The 6,000-nt window shown below is 49.8% G+C and overlaps 1 protein-coding gene and 1 pseudogene across 1 annotated transcript in view; one reads left to right on the plus strand and one right to left on the minus strand.

The window, feature by feature from the left end:
- LOC101354087 (zinc finger protein 709-like) overlaps nt 1-2,084 on the minus strand; it is a 57,750-nt gene extending 55,666 nt beyond the window's left edge. The window contains exon 1 of the mRNA XM_023733344.1: nt 2,063-2,084. The gene's annotated coding sequence lies outside the window, so the exon portion shown is untranslated. The remainder of the gene's footprint in view (nt 1-2,062) is intronic.
- Nucleotides 1,770-6,000, plus strand: part of LOC101354342 (serine/threonine-protein kinase MARK2-like) — a 17,695-nt pseudogene continuing 13,464 nt past the window's right edge.

Here is a 6,000-nt window from a genome sequence, read left to right on the forward strand (position 1 = left end):
AAACACTTAGGCTCATCAAAAGGCTTCACCAAAAGAGTAAAAAGAGAATCTATAGACTGGGAAAAAAATTTTGGCTATGACAGATCCAACAAAGTTCTAATCTCTAAAATCTAAAGGAAAATTCAACACCTCTACAACAAAAAGACAAATAATCCAATTAAAAAATGGGCAAAGGAAATGAACAGACACTTCATCAAAGAAGACATTCAAGCGGCCAACAGACACATGAGGAAACGCTTGTGATCAAATGCAAATCAAATCACTAGCCATTAGAGAAATGCAAACCAAAACCACAGTGAGATACCATCTCACTGTAGCATTACTGGCACGAATCAAAAAAACAGAAAATAACAACTGTTGGAAAGGCTGCAGGGAGACTGGAACTCTTATGCACTGCTGGTGGGAATGCGAAATGATACAACCATTTTGGAAAATGATATGGCGCTTCCTTAGAAAGCTAGAAATAGAAATACCATACGATCCGGCAATCCCACTCCTTGGAATGTATCCTAGAGAAATAAGAGCAGTCACATGAATAGGCATATATGCACACCTATGTTCACTGCACCATTGTTCACAATAGTATAAAGATGGAAACAACCTAATGCCCAGCAACAGATGGATAAACAAACTATGGTCCATACACACAGTGGAGTACTATCCAACAATAAAGAACAATGATGAATCTGCAAAGCATCTCACAACATGGATGAATCTGGAAGGCATAATGCTGAGTGAAATAACTCTAACACAAAAGTACAAACATTGTATGAGACCACTATAAAAAGTCATGAAAAGGTTTACACACAAAAAGAAACACTCTTTGATGGTTATGACGGAGGGGAGGGGTGGGGATGGAAAAAACACAAATAGACAATAGATACGTGGTAACTTTGGTGAACCATGGCCTCCACCAGACTGAGTCCAGTACAACTAGATGGTGCCCGGCTACCACCACTGACTGCTCTGACCGGGATCACAACAGAGGGTCCCAGACAGAGCTAGAGAAAAATGCAGAACAAAATTCTAACTCACAAAAAAAGACCAGACTTACTGGCCTGACAGAGACTGGAGAAACCCTGAGAGTATGGCGCCTGGATACCCTTTTAGCTCAGTAATGAAGTCACTCCTGAGGTTCACCCTTCAGCTGGCGATTAAAAAAAACGTTGCCGTCTAGTCGATTCTGACTCATGGCGACCCTACAGGACAGAGTAGAACTGCCCCACAGAGTTGCCAAGGAGCACCTGGTGGATTCGAACTGCCGACCTTTTGGTTAGCAGCTGTGGCATTTAACCAGTACGCCACCCGGGTGTCCGGTCAGCCAAAAATAAGACAGGCCCATAAAACAAAATGAGACTAAAGGGGCACAACAGCCCAGGGGCAAGGAGAAAAAGGCAGCAGGGGATAGGAAAGCTGGTAATAGTGAGCCCAAGGTCGAGATGGGAGAATGTTGACATGTGGTGGGGTTGTTAACCAATGTCATGAAAAATATGTGTACTAACTGTTAAATGAGAAGCTAGTTTGTTCTATAAACCTTCATCTAAAGTACAGTAGTAAAAAATAAAAAAGGGGAGAAGTGGACTTGAAAATAAATAAACCACTGTTCAAATCTGTAAACCGAGAGGGAAAAAGGAAAACCAAATTTCATATTTAAAATTAAGTAAATATCAATAAAACTTTAAAGAAATAATAAGCTTCAGAAATGAAAGGGAGATCATTTGGCTGATGACGACAAAATGAACAAAACTTCCCGACTCGCGTGCTGGGGCATGGGGTGCGGCCGGGGACGCAGGCGACGACCCCCGCGGGCAGCTCCGAGCGGAGGTGGGGAGCGGTCGGCGAAGGGCCGACGGGAAGTGGCAGGCGGGTCCCCGGGCCGGAGTGGGAAGGCCGGGCGGACCTCGGAGCTGTTTTACCGGAAACGGACGCGGATCTGGGACGATAGCGGGGAGGGTGCGGGAACCTGAGCGTCTGCAGGGTCCCCCGGACCCCGAGCGGGAGGACGGGGGGCTGGAGTGGACGCGAAGCGCGAGTTTAAGCTACAAAGACGCCACTCACTCACCCTCGTGGGGTAGTCGCGCCAAGCGAGCATCTTCCGCATGCGCAGAAAAAGCCGCGGTGTGCTAGGCCGCGCAAGGGACGGGTTTACGCAGGGGGCGGGGCGGGGCTGTGCAGGGGGCGGGGCTTGGCTTGCAGGCGCTGGGACTGTGCAGGGGGCGGGCCGGGGCTGTGCAGGGGGCGGGGCTGTGCTGTGCAGGGGGCGAGGCGGGGCTGTGCAGAGCGGGGACTGTGCGGGTGGGGGCGGGGCTGTGCTGTGCAGGGGGCTGTGCTGTGCAGGGGGCGGGGCCTGCAGGGTAGGGGCGTGCAGTGGCTGGGCGGGGTCTCGAACGGCTGGCGGGAGGAGTGGACTGGGGCAACTGGTCGTGAGCTTCCCCCCTCAGTCCCTCCTGAGGTTTCAGTTTCTGTCCTTCCAACATAACTTGCTTCTCCTCCTATTGAACCATTTCAAAGTCTTTGGGATCCTGGGGACCAGAGCTGCTTCCGTTACCGTTTCACACAATTTAAGGAAAAGAGGAAAGTTGTGTAAGTCACATAGATTGGAAGCTGAGAAGTTTTCCTCCTACCATGTGCTTTTTGTTTCTGTGTGCCCTAGGGTCAATGCCGACTCATAGCGACCCTATAGGACAATAAAACCAAAACCAAACCCGTTGCCTCAAGTCTATTACGTCTCATAGCGACCCTATAGGACAGAGTAGAACTGCCCCCATAGGGTTTTCCAAGGAGCCCCTGGTTGGTTTGAGCTGCCGACCTTTTCTTTTTTTTTTTGGTTTTACGCACACTGAACTTCTGGTGTCAGTCCTGCACAGCAGACACGGCAGAATTTAGCGTGAGTCACTTTCTTTCACATTTCCATGAGCCACTTCAGTCAAGCACTCTCCTCCATTAGTGTACTCCATGAAAAGGTAGAGTTTTCTCAGTCCTGATCTCTTCAAATAACTATGTTAGGACGATTCAAAGTCTTCATTTTTCTTACTTCGTGGGAGAGTTGCCAAAAGACTGGCGAAGTTCAATGATCTTGACACAGTGAAACACAGAAAACCTACTCTTGGATGCTGTTATGACATCAAGATTACAGATGTTGTCTTCAGCAATAAATTCGCCTTTGGCAAAAAGTTGGATACCTTTTGTAGCAGTCCCCATTATGTTACCCCAGAGCTATTCCAGGGCCAAAAGTACAATGAAACCCCAGTGGATATGTGGAGCATGGGAGTCATTGTATATACACTGGTCAACAGATGCCTGCCTTTTGTGGGCAGAACTTTGAGTAGCTGCGGAAGCAGATATTGACTGGAAAATATCATTTTCCTTTCTCCATGTTCATGGGATGTGAAAGAAAACCGGCTCAAGAAATGTCTCATCGTCAGTCCCGGTAAGAGAGACACTTCAAAGCAAATCAGGAAAGATCCATGGATGAATGTGGACCATACATGGAGCTACTGACTGACTACAAGGACCTTGCAAACTGAGTTTGTGGTGTCCATGGGTTACACGGAGCTACTCACTGACTACAAGGATCTTGGCAAACTGAGTTGGTGGTGTTCACGGGTTACACACGGAAGAGATCTGGGTCTCACTGATGGACAAGAGTGCAAACTGCTAGCTCCCTATCTTGCCTGGAGAAGAAGACCAGCCCCGTGAACAGCGAGAGTTCTCAACCAGCACAAATCAAAGCAAGAATGCCCTTATTTTGGAGGCCAGCCTTGGCCAACCTCCATCCAGAACAGAAAATACAGCCTGTGAGAGAGTCCAGGACCTCTGGGGCTTCTGCTTCTGCCTCAGTCTCCCCAGCCCTGCTTTTCCTGCACCAGAAATCCAAGCTGGCCTCAGTGCAGCCCACCCAGGCCTCTGGGCTGCACCCCACAGAGACTATCTGTAAGGTGCAGCATCCCAGCCCAGCAGTCCTGCATGTCTCTGTGGCTTCCTCTTCAGCCCACCACATCAGCTGCACTGGTGGAGCCCCAGGCAAAACCAATTTCCCCTGGGGATGTGTCCAAAGAAACTCCATCCATGCTGGGCACCTTGGACAGGTGTGTGACCAGCAGAGTTTTCCCTGTGGTGTGACCCCAGCCTCTGCCTCTGGAACTACCCAGGGCCAGCAGGGGGTCACTGGAAGGTTCTTCAAGTTTATAAGAAGAAATCTGTCTTCAGTGTGCCAGAAGGAACCTGAATGAACTTGAATGTAAGGACTGAGTGGAGACGCTCAAACCTCGAGAGGTGAAGCTGTGTTCCCTAACTTTATGTGAGGATGAAGATCATTTCCCAGTCCCAGCTTCTTTGCATGCATGGCAAGTCGGGCCAGGGGGACTTCATATAGTGGAGGGCAGAGGTGTGCAAATTCCCTTAGCAGTCTCTCAGTGGCGCTCAGCTGAAGAGGATACCTGGCACCTCCATGGCCTTCAACATCATTGCCTCCAAAACAACCAGGAACTCAAGCTTTAAAGGCCGCCAGAAGTCACCGGGGAGAATACAGCAGAGGCCTGCTGGCCCTAGCTGCCAACGAGACACTTCGCCTCCACCTGGACAAAACTGCTCAGACTGAATGGGTGTGTTTCCTCTGAGGAATTTCGACACTTCCCTTCTCTGTCATTCCTAACGTGTTTGTGCGGGAGGGGGATGGTTCTGTAGAAATAAGCAAGGACAATCAAAGTGAGAACAAACAGAGGCTATTTGTTCAAAGCTTGCTGCAGCAAGGGCGTCAGCCACCATTGCTTGCATTTGGCAGAGACCCCAGGGCCAGCAGGGATTGGGAAAACGTTGTAGTGAAAGAATGGGAAGGCGTCAGGTGTGCTCTGGCCTTCTTACATCCCCACTCCATGGGGTTTCCCAGGAGGGTGGCTCAGAGCTGGAACACTCATCCAGGGTGGTGGAGTTCCCTGTCAGGCCCTCCCCAAGTCAACGTCAACTTCTACCTCCTTTTCCTCTTTCCTTACAAGCAAAGCACCAGAGGTGGCCTTCCCCTGACCTCAGCTTTCTGGACTGGGGGCCTGGGCAGCTGTGGACTGGGCAAGGTACAGCCCTGAGCAGGTGGGGCTGATAGCTGCTCTGGGGCTGCAGAGGTGAGGGACAGGGGCTCTGAACTCCCTCCACACTGAGACCTCTGCTTTCTCTCTATCCCCAGAGCTGGGCATTTTCTTCCACAAGCTGTTGTACAAAGGGTAATTGTCCCCTTTTTCAAGAGTCTCTGCCGTTGCCTCCCCACAGTCCTCCCAGGTAGAAGAAGAGCCTGAAGCATGGGTGGGAGTTGGGAGTGGACTCCGGGGCATAATGGCTCCTCCAGCTCCCAGGGGGCTGATTGAGCTACTGCATTCCCCAGTGATAGGGACAGTGAGCTTTCTCTGTTTTAAGAGCGCCTTTGCTGAAAGGCCCCATCCCACTCCATCCCTCTCTCCACTGCTTGCTCTTCCTTGGTGTCCTGGTTATGCAGTGCTGCTATAACAGAAATACCACAAGTGGATGGCTTTAACAAACAGAAGTTTATTCTCTCACAGTTTAGTAGGCTACGGCGCCAGGTCCAGGGGAAGGCTTTCTCCCTCTCTGTTGGCTCTGGGGGAAGGTCCTTGTCATCAGTCTTCCCCTGGGTCTAGGAGTTTCTCAGCATAGGGACCCCGGGTCCAAAGCACATGCTCTTCTCCCGGATCTTCATGCTTGGTGGTAGGAGATCCTTCCTCTCTGCTTGCTTCTCTCTCCTTTTATCTCTTGTAATATAAAAGATGATGCAGGCCACACCCCAGGGAAACTCCCCTTACATTGGATCAGGGCTGTGACCTGAGTAAGGGTTTTGCATCCCCCCCCCAATTCTCTTTTTTTTTTAAATTGTACTTTAGGTGAAGGTTTACAGAACAGATAGTTTCTCATCAGTCAGTACACATATTGTTTTATGACATTGGTTAAAACCCCACAACATGTCAACCCTCTCCCTTCTCAACCTTTTTTTTTTTT

The sequence above is a fragment of the Trichechus manatus genome, unplaced genomic scaffold (genome assembly GCF_000243295.1).
Source record: "Trichechus manatus latirostris isolate Lorelei unplaced genomic scaffold, TriManLat1.0 scaffold00057, whole genome shotgun sequence".
Taxonomy (NCBI): domain Eukaryota; kingdom Metazoa; phylum Chordata; class Mammalia; order Sirenia; family Trichechidae; genus Trichechus; species Trichechus manatus.